Here is an 18186-nt window from a genome sequence, read left to right as displayed (position 1 = left end):
TGTGTTGTTGTTTACTCAGTAAGTCATGTCTGACTCTTGCAACCCCAGGCTTCTCTGTCCATCAGACTTCCCAGGCAAGAGTACTAGAATGGGTTGCCATTTCCTTCTCCAGGTTATCTGCCCTATCCAGAGATCAAAATCACATCTCCTGCACTACAGGTAGATTCTTTACCACTGAGCCACCAGGGAAGCCCTGTCTGAAATATGAGTATAGACATTAATCTTCATAGAACTGTTGGGATTCATTACTCTCAGTAACCAAGTTGTAGTAGAAAATAAACATGATGAATGATCAGCTTCTTTTCAGTGATCTGTGCACACGGTCATGGGTGATTCTTAAGCAACAGCTGTATGGCACACTATTGAGAGGGTTAATGCTTAAATAGGTTGATAAAGAGTCCCAGGCACTTGAGGAGGAGAAAGGGACAAGCATTTTTTTTTTCTACATTCCTTCCTCTTAGTCACATAAGACTTTTTTTCCTTAAGCTATGAGTTGTTATGGCAACAATCTGTTTCTTCTATGACTAACTTTCTTTAAGCCCAGAGCTAATGATTATAAAACAAAACTACACACCTTGCTCAAGGGTATGTTTTTCCTTAAGCTCTGTACTAATGACTATATAACAACAATGTATCTTACTCAACATGTTTCTTCTTCTTACAGAACTTTCTGAATAATCTTGTGATCTTAAGACATATGTCATGGGACTGGCTTTGGTAAGACCTTTCTATTGTTGGTAACCAATTGAAAAAGTATCAATCACATGCTAGCAAAATAATGCTCAAAATTCTCCAAGCCAGGATTCAACAGTACATGAACCGTGAAATTCCAGATGTTCAAGTTGGATTTAGAAAAGGCAGAGGAACCAGGAATCAAAGAGCCAACATCTGTTGGATAATACAAAAAGCAAGAAAATGACAGAAAAACATCTACTTTTGCTTTACTGATTATGCCAAAGCCTTTGACGGTGTAGATCACAATAAACTGCGGAAAATTCTGAAAGAGATGGGAATACCAGACAACCTTACCCGCCTCCTGAGAAATCTGCATGCAGGTGAAGAAGCAACAGTTAGAACCAGATATGGAACATGGACGGGTTTCAAATTGGGAAAGGAAAGCTGCGTATTGTCACCCTGCTTATTTAACTTATATGCAGAGTACATCATCAGAAACACTGGGCTGGAGGAAGCACAAGCTGGAATCAAGCTGGGAGAAATGGCAATAATCTCAGATATGCAGATGACACCACCCTTATGGCAGCAAGTGAAGAGAAACTAAAGAGCCTACTGATGAAAGTGAAAGAGGAAAGTGAAAAAGTTGGCTTAAAGCTCAACATTCAGAAAACTAAGATCACAGCATCCGGTCCTATCACTTCATGGCAAATAGATGGGAAAACAGTGGAAACAGTGACAGACTATTTTTTAGGGGGGCTCCAAAATCACTGCAGATGGTGACTGCAGCCATGAAATTAAAAGACAGTTGCTCCTTGGAAGAAAAGCTATGACAAACCTAGATAGCACATTAAAAAGCAGAGATGTTACTTTGCCAACAAAGGTCTGTCTAGTCAAAGCTATGGTTTATCCAGTAGTCATGTATGGATGTGAGAGTTGGACTATAAAGACAGCTGAGCACTGAAGAATTGATGCTTTTTAACTGTGGTGTTGGAGAATATTCTTGAGAGTCCCTTGGACTGCAAGGAGATCTAACCAGTCCTTCTTAAAGGAAATCAGTCCTGAATATTCATTGGAAGTACTGATGCTGAAGCTGAAACTCCAAAACTTTGGCCACCTGATATGAAAAGCTGACTCATTGGAAAAGACCCTGATGCTGAGAACGACTGAAGGCAGGAGGAGAAGGGGATGACAGAGGATGAGATGGTTGGATGGCATCACTGACTCAATGGACATGAGTCTGAGTAAACTCCGGGAGTTGGTGATGGACAGGGAGGCCTGGCGTGCTGCAGTCCATGTGGTCACAAGGAGTCGGACATGACTGAGTGACTGAACTGAACTGAAAATGTATATAAAGCCCGACCCACCTAGTGGGTGGGCCACTCTCTGCCCCCTTGTGATGTCTATGTCAGAAGCTTTCTCTATCCCTTTTTCACTGTAATAAAACTTTTCCCCATAAATTCTGAGTGCCTGAAGCCATGCCTCTTGTCCCAAAGTGAAATTCTCTCCTTCTGAGATCATGAATCTGACACCATTCACTGTAAGCTATCACTATTGCATAGGTTGACAGTTTCCATCTGCCCTCAAAGTTCATAATCTAAAAGAAGAAATAGAGGAGAGGTGGATGAATGGCAGAGTAGGAAGACCATGAACTCACCTCCTCCCACTGACACACCAAAATTATAACCACTTACAGAGTAACTATCTATGAGAACAACCAGAAGGCTGGCGGAAATTTTTTTCCACAACTGAGCATATGAAGAAGGAATCACAAGACAGGTAGGAGGGGCAAAGACTCATTTAGAATCCACACACCTGGGCTGGTGACCCCTAAACAGGAAAACTATCACAAATATAGAGATACTCCCCAAATGGTGAGGGGTCCAAGCCCCACATCAGGTTTCTAAACTGGGAAGATGAGCTCCCAGAACCTGGCTTTGAAAATCATTGGGGGCTTATGTTCAGCAGGGCAGAGGGCTATAGGAAACCGACACTTCACTCATACAGGACATGCACAAAATCTCACATCCTCCAAGTCCCAGCACAGAGAAAGTACTTTGAATGAAGCCAGAGTCAGACCCACTTGCTTATCTTGGAGAGCCTCCAGGAGATGCAGGATGTCACTGGGACTTCCCCTGAGGATGCACATGCTGGCAGCAGCTATTTTTGAAAGCTTGTTTTACCATGATAATACTGCACTAACAAGAGCCTTTTGGGAATCCTCCCTCTAGCATATTAGTGCTGGGGACCCAGCCAGCCCACTGGTAGACCAGAAGCAACACTAAGCCTGCCAAGTCCAAGCACACATCATTCAAAGACCCTGCCACAAGTTCCCTCAGATATGCAGAAAGTCACACATGGACAACACCCCACCTACCAGTGGGCCAGTACCAGCCCTGAGTTCCCTGGGCCATTTAGCCAACCACACAGGAAGCCTACTCCTCCCTCTAGAGGGCCATAGTCATAACACAAAGCAGGACTCACAGACAACAAGACACACACATACCAAAAGTGAGAAGGAAAAATACCTTCCAGGCAAATGATAATGTAAAGAAAACTGAAGTAATAATACTTTTATCAGACAAAATACACTTTAAAATAGATACTGTAACAAGAGACAAAGCAGGACATTACATAATGATAGAGAGATAAATCCAACAAGAAGGTATAGTAATTATAAACATATATGCTCAAACGCAGGAGCACCTATATATATGTAAAGCAAACACTAATAAACATAAAATGAGAGATTGACAGTCATATAATAATAATAGAGGACTTTCAGTTCAGTTCAGTTGCTCAGTCGTGTCCAACTCTTTGCGACCCCATGAATCACAGCACGCCAGGCCTCCCTGTCCATCACCAACTCCCGGAGTTCACCCAGACTCACGTCCATCGAGTCAGTGATACCATCCAGCCATCTCATCCTCTGTCGTCCCCTTCTCCTCCTGCCCCCAATTCCCTCCCAGCATCAGAGTCTTTTCCAATGAGTCAACTCTTTGCATGAGGTGGCCAAAGAACTGGAGTTTCAGCTTTAGCATCATTCCTTCCAAAGAAATCCCAGGGCTGATCTCCATCAGAATGGACTGGTTGGATCTCCTTGCAGTCCAAGGGACTTTCAAGAGTCGTCTCCAACACCACAGTTCAAAAGCATCAATTCTTCAGTGCTCAGCCTTCACAGTTCAACTCTGACATCCATACATGACCACTGGAAAAACCATAGCCTTGACTAGACGGACCTTTGTTGGCAAAGTAATGTCTCTGCTTTTCAATATGCTATCTAGTTTGGTCATAACTTTCCTTCCAAGGAGTAAGCATCTTTTAATTTCATGGCTGCAGTCACCATCTGCAGTGATTTTGGAGCCCAAAAAATAAAGTCTGACACTGTTTCCACTGTTCCCCCATCTATTTCCCATGAAGTGATGGGACTGGATGCCATGATCTTCGTTTTCTGAATGTTGAGCTTTAAGCCAACTTTTTCACTCTCCTCTTTCACTTTCATCAAGAGGCTTTTTAGTTCCTCTTCACTTTCTGCCATATGGGTGGTGTCATCTGCATATCTGAGGTTATTGATATTTCTACCGGCAATCTTGATTCCAGCTTGTGCTTCATCCAGCCCATCGTTTCTCATGATGTACTCTGCATATAAGTTAAATAAGCAGGGTGACAATATGCAGCCTTGACGTACTCCTTTTCCTATTTGGAACCAGTCTGTTGTTCCATGTCCAGTTCTAACTGTTGCTTCCTGACCTGCATACAGATTTCTTAAGAGGCAGGTCAGGTAGTCTGGTATTCCTATCTCTTTCAGACAGAATTTCCCACAGTTTATTGTGATCCACACAGTCAAAGGGTTTGGTATAGTCAATAAAGCAGAAATAGATGTTTTTCTGGAACTCTCTTGCTTTTTCAATGATCCAGCGGATGTTGGCAATTTCATCTCTGGTTCCTCTGACTTTTCTAAAACCAGCTTGAACATCAGGAAGTGGACTTTAACACTCCCTTTACATCAATGGACAGATCATCCAGAAAGCAAATCAGTAAAAAAAAAAAAAAAACCACTAACTTTAAATGACAAATTGGACCAATAGAGTTATTAAATATATAAAGAATATTTTATCCAAAAATAGCAGAATACACATTCTTTTCAAATGTACATGGAAAACTCTCCAGAATAGATCACAAGCTAGACCACAAAACAAGTCTCAATAAATTTAAGAAGACTGAAAACATATAAAAACATCATTGTTAACCACAACAGCATCAGCATAGCAATCAGCTTTAAGAAAAAAAAAAAAAAATACACAAACACATGAAATCTAAGCATCCCATGGGTCACTGATGAAATCAAAGAGGAAATGAAAAAAAAAAAATACCTGGAGACAAAAATTGAAACACAACAATCCAAAATCTATGAAATGCAGCAAAAGCAGTTCAAAGAGGAAAGTGTAGAGTGATACAAAACTACCTCAAGAAGCAAACAATCTCTAACAATTTGAACTTAAACCTAAAGGAACTAGAAAAAGGAAACAATAAAAAAAGTTAGCAGGGTGAAAAATAATATCGATTAGAATGGAAATAAATAAAATAAATACTAAAAATACAATAGAAAAATCAATAAAACTAGCATTCAGTTCTTTGAAAAGATAAACAAAATTGACAGATCTTTCAGTTCAGTTCAGTCGCTCAGTCATGTCCTACTCTTTGCAACCCCATGAACCGCAGCATGCCAGGCTTCCCTGTCGATCACCAACTCCCGGAGTTCACCCTAACTCATGTCCATTGAGTCAGTGATGCCATCCAGCCATCTCATCATCTGTCATCCCCTTCTCCTCCTGCCCTAAATCTTTCCCAGCATCAGAGTCTTTTCCAGTGAGTCGGCTCTTCGCATGAGGTGGTCAAAGTATTGGAGTTTCAGCTTCAACATCAGTCCAATGAGCACCCAGGACTGATCTCCTTTAGGATGGACTGGTTGGATCTCCTTGCAGTCCAAGTGACTCTCAAGAGTCTTCAACACCACAGTTCAAAAGTATCAATTCTTCGGTGCTCAGTTTTCTTTATAGTCCAACTCTCACATCCATACATGACCACTGGAAAAACCATAGCCTTGACTAGACGGACCTTCTTTGACAAAGTAATGTCTCTGTTTTTTAATACACTATCTAGGTTGGTCATAACTTTCCTTCCAAGTAGCAAGCGTCTTTTAATTTCATGGCTGCAATGACCATCTGCAGTGATTTTGGAGCCCCAAAAAAATAAAGTCAGCCACTGTTTCCCCATCTATTTGCCATGAAGTGATAGGCAGATGCCATGATCTTCGTTTTCTGAATGTTGAGCTTTAAGCCAACTTTTTCACTCTCCTTTTTCACTTTCATCAAGAGGCTCTTTAGTTCTTCTTCACTTTCTGCCATAAGGGTTGGTGTCATCTGCATATCTGAGGTTATTGATATTTCTCCCGGCAATCTTGATTCCAGCTTGTGCTTCCCGCAGCCCAGCATTTCTCATGATGTACTCTGCATAGTCTCGCTAAAGACAGATCTTTAGCCAGACTCATCAAGGAGAAAAAAGATAAAGGGATCAAATCAATAAAATTAGAAATGAAAAAGAAGTTATAATTGATACCACAAAAATACAATCATAAGAGATTACTGTGAACAATAATACACCAATAAAATGAATAGCCTAGAAGACATGTATAAATTCCTTAAAATGTACAATCTCTCAAGACTGAACCAGGAAGAAATAGAAAATGTAAACAGACTGATTACCAGTAATAAAATCAATTCGGTAATCCAAAAAAACCCTCAAAAAACAAAAGCCCAGGACTAGATGTCTTCACAGGTGAATTCTACAAAATATTTAAAGAAGAATTAACATCTATTCTTCTCAAACTATTCCCAATAATTGAAGAAGGAATGCTTCCAAACTCATTCTTATCAGAGACATTACCCTGATACTAAAACCAGACAAAAATATCACATACAAAAAAGAAAATTACAAGGCAACATTAATGATGAACATAGATGCAAAAATTCTCAACAAAATATTAGCAAACTGAATTCAACACACTAAAAGAATCATAAACCATTATCAAGTGGGATTTATCCCAGGAATGTGCAGATGGTGTAATATCCACAAAACAGACAATGTGATACACTGTATCAGCGAACTGAAGAATAAAAATCAAATGACCATCTCAACAAATGCAGAATAACTTTTTGACAAAATTCGACACACATTTATGATACTTTTTTAAAAAGACTGTCAACAAAGTGGGTACAGAAGGAACATACCTCAACATAATAAAGGTCATATGTGGCAAACTTGCAGCCAACATCATAGTCAACAGTGAAAAGCTGAAAGCATTTCCTCTAAAATGAGAAACAAGAGGAGGATGCTGTCTCTCTCCACTTTTATTCAAGATAACGTTGGAAGTCCTAGACACACAGAGCAGTCAGAAAAGAAAAAATAAATAAAAGAAATCCAAATTGGAGAAGTAAAACTGTCACTGTCTGCAGGTGACATGAGACAATATAGAGAAAATCCTAAAGACACTATAGAAAAAGACATGAGAACTAGTAAATGAATTCAGTGAAGTTTCAGGATAACAGATTAATATATAGACATGTGTTGCACTTCTATACACTAACTAGGAACTATTAGAAAAATTAAGAAAATAATCCCTTTTACAATTACATCAAAAAGAAAAAAATAACAAGGAATAAATCAAAGAGGTAAAAGGCTTGTGCTCAGAAAACTACAAGATGATGGTTAAAGAAATTGAAGGTGACACAAATGGAAAGATATACCATGCTCATAAATTGAAAGAATTAATATTGTTAAAATGACAATGCTACCCAAGATAAGCTACAGATTCAGTGGAATTCTGATCAAAATATCATAGGTATTTTTCATAAAACTATAACAAGTAATTCTAAAATTTGTAGAGAAACACAAAATATCTCAAATAGCCAAAACAATCTTGAGAAAGAACAAAGCTGGAAGCATCTAGTTCCCTGATTTCAAATGATACTACAAAGTTATGGTAATAAAAACAGTAGGGTACTGACAAAAAGACAGACACATTGATCAATGGACTAGAATAGAGAGCCCAGAAATAAATCTATAATTAAATGGTCAATTAATCTTCAACAAAAAAGATAATAATATAAAATGGGGAATAGGAAACCTCTTCATAAGTGGTGTTGAAAAAAACTAAATAGCTACATGCAAAAAACTCAAACTGGGCTACTTCCTCATACCATGTACAAAAATAAACACAAAATAGATTAAAGACCTAAATATAAGACCCTAAACCATAAAACACCTAGAAGAAAACTCAGGCAGTATGCTCTTTGACATCAGTCTTAGCAATATATTTTGGGATCTGTCTCTAAGGCAATGGAAATAAAAGCAAAATTGAGTAAATGGGACTACATCACACTATAAAACCTTCTGCACAGCAAAGGAAACTATCAACAAAATGAAAAGGCAGCCTACTGAATGGGAGAAGATATTGGCAAGCAATGTATCTGATGAGGGGTTAATACCCAAAATATACAAAGAACTCAAACAACTCAACATCAAACAACCCAGCTGAAAAACAGAGGATCTAATTATCAGAGAAATGTAAATCAAACCATGAGACATCACCTGACAGGTGTAAATCTGTCAAAATGGTTGTCATTAAAAAAAAGAGATAAGATATAATAAATATTGAAGAGGATACAGAGTAAAGGGAAATTTTTGTGCCCTATTGGTGGGAATGCAAATTGGCATGGCCACTATGGAAAACAATATGAATGTTACTCAAAAAAATTTTAAAAAGAACTACATTAGAATCCAGCAATTGTACTTCTAGCCATTCTTTGAAGAAAAATACTAATTCAAAATTTTATATGCATCCATATGTTCATTACAGCATTATTTACAAAATCCAAGATACAGAAGCAACATAAATGTCCACAGTGGATGAAGGGATAAAGAATACATGGCCTATATATACAATAGAATATTACTCAGCCATAAAAAAATGAAATCTTGCCATGGATAGACCTAGCGTGGATAGACCCAGAGGATATTATGCTACATGAAGTAGTCAGACAGAGAAAGGCAAATACCATATGATTTCACTTATATGTGAAATCTAAAAAACGAAACAAACAAAATGAAAACAGACTCATAGATACAGAGATCAAACAAGTATTTGCCAAAATGGAGGGAAGTTGAGTCAAGAGACAAAATAAGTGAAGGGGATTGAGAGGTTCAGACCTCTAGTTATAAAGTAAATAAGTTATGGAGGTATAATTTACAGTATAAGGAATACTGCCTATAATATTGTGATAATTTTGTATGGGGACAGATGGTTACTAGACCTACAGTGTCATCATTTCATAATGTATGCAACGTCAAATCCCTGTGCAGTAAAACTGAAACTAACAAAATACTGTACATCAACTATATTTTAATAAGAAAGTAAATAATAGGTATATAAAAGAAGAAAGGGAATATATACACATGCATAAATAACATGAAGAGTCACTACAGAGAGATGTCAAACAAAAGAGCATATAGCATAGAGAAAAACGCTGAGACCTTGTGGTATATAATAAATTTCAGGTCTTGAGACACATGGAGCTCCTCCCTAGGAAAGGAAGTTATCTTAAACTAATGTATGTAAGATCATGTTTTCAACTTATATAAAACTGAAGTGTGGACAGTTTCTACTTTGCATTATTACTCTCTCAAACCAATAGAGGAGTGCCAATTTATTAAAAAAAAAAAAACTTTTTAAGGAACAACTTGCAAAAATTGAAAAACTGCAATCACATTGACTCAGTAATTTCACTGGATCCTTTTATTTTCACCTCTATTACTAGCATTGATCAAAACCACCATCACATCCTGCCTGGACTTTCACAATGGCCTCTTGCTGATCCCTCTGCTTCCATTCTGGCTCCAATTCAATCTATGCTTCATACAGAGACTGGAGCCATTATCCTAAAATACAAATCAGATTGCCCCTTTATGCTTCTTAAATTCCCCAATGGCTGCTCATGATCCTTGGAAGGAAATCCAAATTCTTTCCATGGCTTAAAAACCCTAGGGATTTGCTTGTGTTTCTGATCTCAATCATACCACTTTCTCACACACTAGACTTTGACCATTCTGGCCTTTTTTCTGTCTCTATCTCAGGACTTTGCATAAGCTCTTCCATCTGCCTCAAATACTCTTTATCTCTTCATCCATACAGATTTCAACTTAAATGTCACTTTTTTAAATAGACTGGACTTGACAACCCAATCAAAAGTGACTGCTTAACCACACCACTGGTATTGTAACTCTCTGTACAACACTATCAAGATATGCTGCCTTCTTACTTACCTATTCAATCTTCTTTTCATCACATATTTTTGAACATATATATTCATGTTGATATACATTTAGTATTATTTGTTTGCTTATTTTTCCCCTCCCTCCACCCATTGCAAAGAATTTAAGTTTCTAAGTTTAGGGCGCTTGCTTGTTCTGTTCACCAGTATATCTCCAGCTCCAGTAACAATGCCCAGCACATATGGGCGTTTTAACAAATGAATATTTAATTCAAGCAAACAGAACCAATAAGCATTTGGCATGTACTCCAAAACTGGATCATGCTGGACCTGAAGGTGTCAAACTCTTTTATTCCACATGATCAATATTGGGGAAAGCAGGGGCAGAGAGTAAGTTCCTGTCAGATGCAAAAGCTGAACAGACTATTTAGAAGCTCATCCTTTGGCAACTATAGTACCCAAAGGCTTTCACATTTTTTCCATCCCAGTTTTGTCATATGATTTGTATTTAGATGGAGAATAAAGATAGTTGATTGCTGTAGTAGCTTTACTGACTGCTTTAAAGTTAATTCCATTTTCAATTTTTGTTTTGAAATAAAGTGAAATTATTTCTGACTGCAAAAGGAAGGTGTTATTTAGTAATCTAAATCCATCTCTATACTTAAAATGAGTCTCTGTCCCTAGTGTTAGTTATACAATTGCCTACTCTTTGCATTTTAAGTGAATCGTAGCCACAAGGGCTTACTCAGTTGAGTTGCTTCTTAATCCTATCAACTCAACTGAGAACCATCCTTTTCCACCTACATACACTTAGCTTTCAAGTCTAAAATCCAAAGAAATATTTAAATTATTAAAGTCAATCTTGTGAGACAGGATTTACTCATGGAAGGCAAGAAATTAAAAAAAAATTCCAATGTAAATTTGAACTTACACTGGCTAATGAAGGCTCCTTCCAAAATTAAACCAGTAAAATAATACTGGTTATGTTTTGATGTCTTGTTTTAGTGACCGATTTTTAGCATTACGTTTATGTCTTAGTATTTTTATTGTTCCTATAATATGGAGTTCATAACAATAAAACAGTTAAATATCTATTGAGTATCTGCTATGCTTAAGCCACTACACTTCATGCTCTAGGCTTAAAAAGTAGGAAGTCAAAATTCTTGCTGTATAGGTTCTAAATCCCCTGATTCAGGACAATCAAGTACACAAGCAGATCTTACAACAGCAGTTGAAATAAGAAGGAGAAGCAATATTAAACAGTGAACCAAAGCAATGATAGGCAGAATTTTCAGAAATTTTAAATGGGAAGGAAGAAGGAGATAATTTATTAGGCAGAGATGGAGGATTCCAACAAAACTCCTCATTTTTCAGGCTGACTCAAAGAGAGAAAAGTATTACACTTTTTTGGCAAAGATTACAAATTTAGGAATAATGAGTTGTTTTGTGGAGGAAAGTGATAAATCTGGTTTGAGAAATTTTTAGCACAAGGAAACCACAAAACATGCAAATAATGATGTCTAGTAGACAGTTGGAAATGTGTAGTTAGAGCTTTGTAGTGAAGTCAGGGAGAAGAGCTGTTGAACTGGGAGTCATTTTTAAGAAGCCATAAAAAGTTGCTGCAATCTTGAATGGTAAGAACTGAATTATGGGTGTTGCGGGTATAATGAGATAAATTTGCAGTATTCTGGGAACAATAAAAAGACACAGCAAAAGGAGACAACAATGGGAAAGAGCCAAGCAAAGAGAAACTAAAGAGCCTCTTGATGAAAGTGAAAGAGGAGAGTGAAAAAGCTGGATTAAAACTCAATATTCCAAAAAAACAAAGATCATTACATCCGGTCCCATTCCTTTATGGAAAATGGATGGAGAAACAATGAAAACAGTGACAGACTTTATTTTCTCAGGCTCCAAAATCACTGCAGATGGTGACTGCAGCCATGAAATTAAAAGACACTTGCCCCTTGGAGGAAAAGCTATGAGCAACCTAGACAGCATATTAAAAAGCAGAGACATTACTTTGCTGACAAAGGTCTGTCTAGTCAAAGCTATGGTTTTTCCAGTAGTCACGTATGGATGTGAGGGTTGGACCATAAAGAAAGCTAAGCACCAAAGAATTGATGCTTTTGAACTGTGGTATTGGAGAAGACTCTTGCAAGTCCCTTGGACTGCAAGGAGATCAAACCAGTCAGTCCTAAAGGAAACCAATCCTGAAAATTCATTGGAAGGACTGATGCTGAAGGTAAAGCTCCAATACTCTGGCCACCTGATGTGAAGAGCCGACTCATTAAAAAAGACCCTGACCCTGGGAAAGATTGAAGACAGGAGAAGAAGGGGACGACAGAGAATGAGATGGTTGGATGGCATCACTGACTCAATGGACATGAGTTTGAGCAAGCTCCAGGAGTTGGTGATAGGGAAACCTGGTGTGCTGCAGTTCAAGGGGTTGCAAAGAGTCGGACACGACTGAGCAACTGAACTGAACTGAAAGAACCAAGATAACATCAAAGAAATCAGAAGAGAAAAAATTTCTCATTATGAGTAATGTGATCAACCCTATCAAATGCTATAGAGATTTAAATGATTTATTTCCAAAATCACTCAGCATTGCTCATCTTGGGAATATAAAGCATGTTACTTCTAGTAAGAGCTATCAGCATTAATTAATTTTCAAACTAATAATTACATTTTAATTATCTTTTCTCATTTGAGACAGGATCATATCCATAAAAGTGATGCACCTGAGCTTGTCTGCGTGGAGTTTCTCCTTTACTAACTACAAAGGCATCTGCAGACACCCCCAGTGGTGATGCTTCCTATTGCCATGGGAATTGCATATGCTTCTGTAACCACTGTTTCCAAATAGATGTCACTGGTCTCAAAGCAGGAAGGCTCCTTCCCTCATTTCAACGTCCACTAGAACTCTGCTCTGTTTTCTGTCTTCAGTCCCTAAATGACCCCATAACAGTTGGAGAAAGGGTTGAGAGCCAGTGTTAATGTTCTGAGGAGCATTTGCACTGAACATTCAAATCATTGGAAAAGAAAACTGAAATTCATAAGAATGAGTTTCTAAAGATCCCAGCTTTTCCTTGAGGAGATATTTAGGAAGAAGCACCCTTTAAAATAACCTCATGTAGGCAACTTCTAATTATACATATCCTAAAACTACCATTGTAAGTGGACAAGTTTAAGATTATTCTGTAAATTGTTTAAAGCCATATAATGATGCTTATATTTCAGTCCATGATCACCTCTCCTAAGATGGCATCAAAGATTTAGAAAGTGATGGAGTAGCCTCTCCTGGTCTTGGCCTTTTGCATTTAAAAAAAACTTTCATTTGAGATTGGCAAGGAAATCTCTGTTACCAGTTTTTCTAGTACCTACTTTCATTGATGGTAGCAAAAAGAAAACTTACTATCATGGACACAGCCGGCTAACTTACTTATAAGCCTCTCCATATACATTACGTTTTCTTCTTGACCATCTTCTCCCTTCTCAAATGCTGGGGTTTTTTCCTGGAATATAAAGATAGTTGTTACTGGGTTAACCAAAAATTTCATTTGGGTTTTTGTGCAACATTGTACAGAACAAATCTCAAATGAACTTTTGGCCAACCCAATACTTAAATTCAAATTCAAATTTGCAAAGATAATTTTTAAAATATTAGTTAAATAATTGGGGCCTGGAAGAGAAGCCAAGTCAGCCAGGAATGTGGGAAGTATCTTGGTAGGGTGGAGGGTAGTTGGAAAAGGCCTCAAAACACGACCATTTGACAACTGGAGAAAAGACAGGTATATCAGTATCTTTTAAACAATACAAGTATGACCAACAGTATGGTTATAGGGGTTCCTGCTGCTGCTGCTGCTGCTAAGTCACTTCAGTCATGTCCAACTCTGTGCAACCCCATAGATGGCAGCCCACCAGGGCTCCCCCGTCCCTGGGATTCTTCAGACAAGGACACTGGAGTGGGTTGCCATTGCCTTCTCCAATGCAGGAAAGTGAAAAGTGAAAGTGAAGTCGCTCAGTCATGTCCAACCCTCAGTGACCCCATGGACTGCAGCCTACCAGGCTCCTCCATCCATGGGATTTTCCAGGCAAGAGTACTGGAGTGGGGTGCCATTGCCTTCTCCGATAGGGGTTCCTACTAGAGGAATTTCTACCCTGAGCGAACTTTTCCTTTAAAAATGTTTTCTCTGATATTCCAATTCTTATTTGTTGAAACACAAGAAAAGCATTCCATATGCTCTTCTCTACTTGCCAGGTTAAACCTCCTAAAAATGACATATTTATAAACCATGACTCAGCTCTGGCCAGTTTGAAAAAGAAGCATGAAGTAAGCACACGGAGTTGTTTTCCATTACTGATGACTTTGCCATCCCTAAACCTTCTCTTTCCCCTACCACTCACCTTGAAAATGCATCCAAGCCAAAAGGCCAGAAATTTGTCCTCAGAAACTCTTGAGTTAAATAACTCAGAAATTTCTCATGAACGTAAGTCGAAGGTATAGAGGTAGAGAATTGGTATGGAAAGGAAGAACAATTTCTTTTTAATTATGGTTGGCATGAGCATACATACTGGGTGGCATAATTTCAAATTGCTTGTATCATTGATTTTAATATTACGTTCACCACTTTTTGGTGTAGTCACTATTGTCTGTAATTCTGATGCATATAACAAATCTTATGCTCTGAGAAAAGGAGAAAGTCAAATATAAGAATAAATGCATGGTGAAGGGGAAAGAGGCTTGGTATCTACTTGGTTAAGATACTTCCTTTGTGCTTTGTAAATTAATCAGGAAATTCTGACTGAAATAAAGGACTTAGAGATCATCTTTGAACTTTAAATGACCAGTCCTTCAAGCAGACCATGCAAGAGAACATATATTTTCTGAGAGAAGTCAGCTGAGGCAAAATCAATGTATGTGTGACCACTTCTCAGTTGCAGACTGAGTTGCCAAGAAAGCATTGACACTTGAAAATACAAAATTTTAATACATTTCCATCCACATGGTTTCTCTTTACTTGATGTCTGCAAACTCAACCTATGTTTTTAAAACCCAAATACAGTTAGTTAGTTTTTATTAATAATATCTAGACCTACATTTTATTTTTTTTCAAGGAAAACACCCCACCCTTGTTCTATAAAATTACAAAATATAAGGCTGCAAGTAAGTCTTCTATTCACACAGCAAATATGTTTGCCTGTCTACTGAAGGCTCAGCTTTTTATTCTGCACCTTCATTTCACTGATGAGAAAACTAAAACCCGGAGATTTAACCAAGTTGGTTAAATCTTGGTCTTAACCAAGTTCACCAATAAGAACAAATTTGTTTAAAAGACAGAAGTAGGATGAGTCTATAAAAACTAATTCAGTTTAAATCCAGTTATTAATATAGTTGGTTTCCTTCTTCGGAGACTTTCAGGAAATATTCAGGTAGAAAAAAAAATGCTATTACAGTCAGGCAATGTGTATCCTCACACACACACACACACACACACACACACACACACAAAGAGCTTTTTAAAAAGATTATTTCAAGAAAAACTATACTTAGATGTTTTAGATTCCTGTAATTAAAAATAAGGGCCTTAGATCAGCAGCACTTGGGAGCATGTTAGAACTGCAGACTCTGAGGCCCCACCCTGTAGTACTTACACAGTTTAACAATATCCACAGATGATGTGTATAGACATTAAACTTTGAAAAGCACCATTTTAGATAATCTTAGAAATTACTTCTAATCTTAAAAAGCATGCATTAAAATGTGTGTGTTTAAATGATATCAAAACTGTTTTATTACTCAAAGTAATTCTGGGATTAATATCTTCATAAAGTAAAGAATCCCTTCAAACACAGACTCTCTCCAATTTATCTTAGGTATCAATAGGAAATTTTTATATGTAGACTTCATATTGCATAAGTTGAGGTCACTCTAAGATTCACAGAAGTAGAAGTATGAAGAAATAAAATGCCCTCAAAAGAAAATATCAAACTAGCAACACATAAGTTGTTATTTGAAAATACATTGGCTCTACAATTTGCTAGTTCAAAGCTGTAAATAGAATTTATTTTAATTTAGTCAGAAGTTGGATGAAATTACTTTTTCACTATTTATGGACAAGAACGTTTGTAAGTTAATTCTGAAGGGGAAAAAATTCTTTCTAAAGAAAAACATTATTTTACAAATTTACAAGTCTCTATTTTCATGCATATAATTGCTACATAAGCAAGGGCATGTATTGTTATGTTTGCACACTTGACTAATTACAAATGATTCTTGGCTGGTAATTAAAGTAACTTTTAAAAGGCAACATTTAGTTTACTTGGTTTGCTTGCCTTTGCACATAAAAATAATAAAACTGTTTTTAAAGACTATAGACTATTCACAAATTTAGACAAGTCCAAGTAGGCTGCGTTACTAAATTGTAATCAATTCCCTCTTAATACCTGAATCCTTTCTGCCCCCAACTAAGATCCTTTGAAAGTGCTTAAGGACAATGCTACCATTTCTATTTTATGAACTTATAAATATCTAAACTAAGAGAGTATAACATGCCTCCAAACTAATCAATCTCCTGCATGTAAATAAGACCAATGTCTTAACCCATAGGTTCAACGTTTTGTTTTTGTAAAGCAAAAATCTTTCTAGGATTTTTTTTTTAAGTCTTTACAGGTTTAAATGTACAATTTTATTACTTTTAGGTACATGTTGTCTTATAAGGGCCCTTAAACAAGAACTGCGTTTTTAGCAGCTGTTTGCTGTCTTCAATGATAGGCTTTGGTGAATATTTTGAGAACATTGCATAAAATAAAGATATTCCATGTAAAATCAAAACTAGTTGTAGTAGTGTGATACAGATCTTTTTTGAGCATAACAACAAAAGGACTATATTATATCCCTGAAACTTCCCCAGGATTTTTTTTCACTACACTCCTTTAAAAAGAGATCAGTTTAGAAAATGCATTTATACCCTAGCAAATATGATTTTCCTGACTTTTTAGGCTGTCTCTGAACTTTAAGTTTTCTAAACAGCATGACATACAACTTTGGTGGTGCATACAGCATGGGCTCTTATTGCACTTAAGTCTAAACTTTTATATTTATTTCATGTATTTAAAATTGTTCACTAAATAAAGAATCCTAAGATCATTAACAACAAACATCTGCTGACCATTTGCTTTTATCTGTGACCCAGCTAAAAGAGTATACACTATCATTCATTCAGTGGCGGTATGCAACATCATCCTTCCAAATTCCTAAAAGAAAGTCATGTCCAGAATTAACGTGAAAAAAAGTGTTAAAGAGTGCATCACTTGCTTCTGTGAATATGTTATTTACGACAATCTGGATGAAAATGACAGCAAAATATTTTCTGACCTTGTCCGAAGTGCTACTCAGTGTTGAAGAGTGGGTTAAGAAGGAAGAGCACTGAAAGTAAACAGTGCTTATACCGAGTTGTCTCCCAGGACACTCTTTTATGAAGATCCTACGGAAAAGAAATTTTCTTCTGACTGCTTGTGCTGTGTAAATATTACCTCAGATAAATGCCGCATTTTAACTAAATAAGTCTGCAAAAACATAAGACTGTTTCATGTTGGTTTCCTTAGTTTTTCTGCATTAACTCAAAATTCAAGCCACGAATAAAACACTCTATAAAACAGTATTCATGACTTCATACAGTGAGGATGATATTTTCCTTTATAAATGCCACATAAAGTCTGTGGTAAGTTTTTAAATAGAAAAATCGTGAAAATCCCAACATAACCACGGATTGCCCTCCATCGCCTGTCCAATAAATTCTAACTTTAGGTTTGTACTATTTGACAGAAATCCTTCACAGTACTGAGGGGGAAAGTAGCTTTTTGTTTCTTATACATTTATCTCTGTCACTTTCTCTTTTTCCATCGAGAATGCATTGAGAATAAACATTACAATTCATATCTGCATAGAAAATGTTTGAAGAGTATGTTTTCTTCAGAAGTGATACTAAGAAAATCTAAAAAAGAATTCACCCTTCAAGAAGAAAAGAAACAAATGAAGATAAATTTTTAATGTATATGTAGTCATCAAAAATATATTGGAGCCTAGTATATGTAACTGATTCACTTTGCTGTACAGCAGAAAGTAATACAACATTGTAAAGCAACTATACACCAATTTAAAAAGCTTTAAACATATATATAT

The 18186-nt window shown here is 36.9% G+C and overlaps 1 long non-coding RNA gene across 1 annotated transcript; it reads right to left on the bottom strand.

Moving 5' to 3' along the window:
- Positions 1 to 4805: 4805 nt before the first annotated feature.
- Positions 4806 to 17507, bottom strand: LOC138987541 (uncharacterized). The gene is made up of 4 exons (XR_011463904.1): positions 17380 to 17507; positions 13444 to 13516; positions 6963 to 7106; positions 4806 to 6207 (listed from the first exon to the last, which is right to left on the bottom strand). It is a non-coding gene; the product is annotated as an uncharacterized lncRNA (long non-coding RNA).
- Between the last annotated feature and the right edge of the window lie 679 nt (positions 17508 to 18186).

This window comes from Bos mutus, chromosome 1 (genome assembly GCF_027580195.1).
Source record: "Bos mutus isolate GX-2022 chromosome 1, NWIPB_WYAK_1.1, whole genome shotgun sequence".
NCBI lineage: Eukaryota > Metazoa > Chordata > Mammalia > Artiodactyla > Bovidae > Bos > Bos mutus.
Note: the sequence above shows the minus strand (reverse complement) of the source record. Positions and strands in the feature narration are given on the sequence as shown.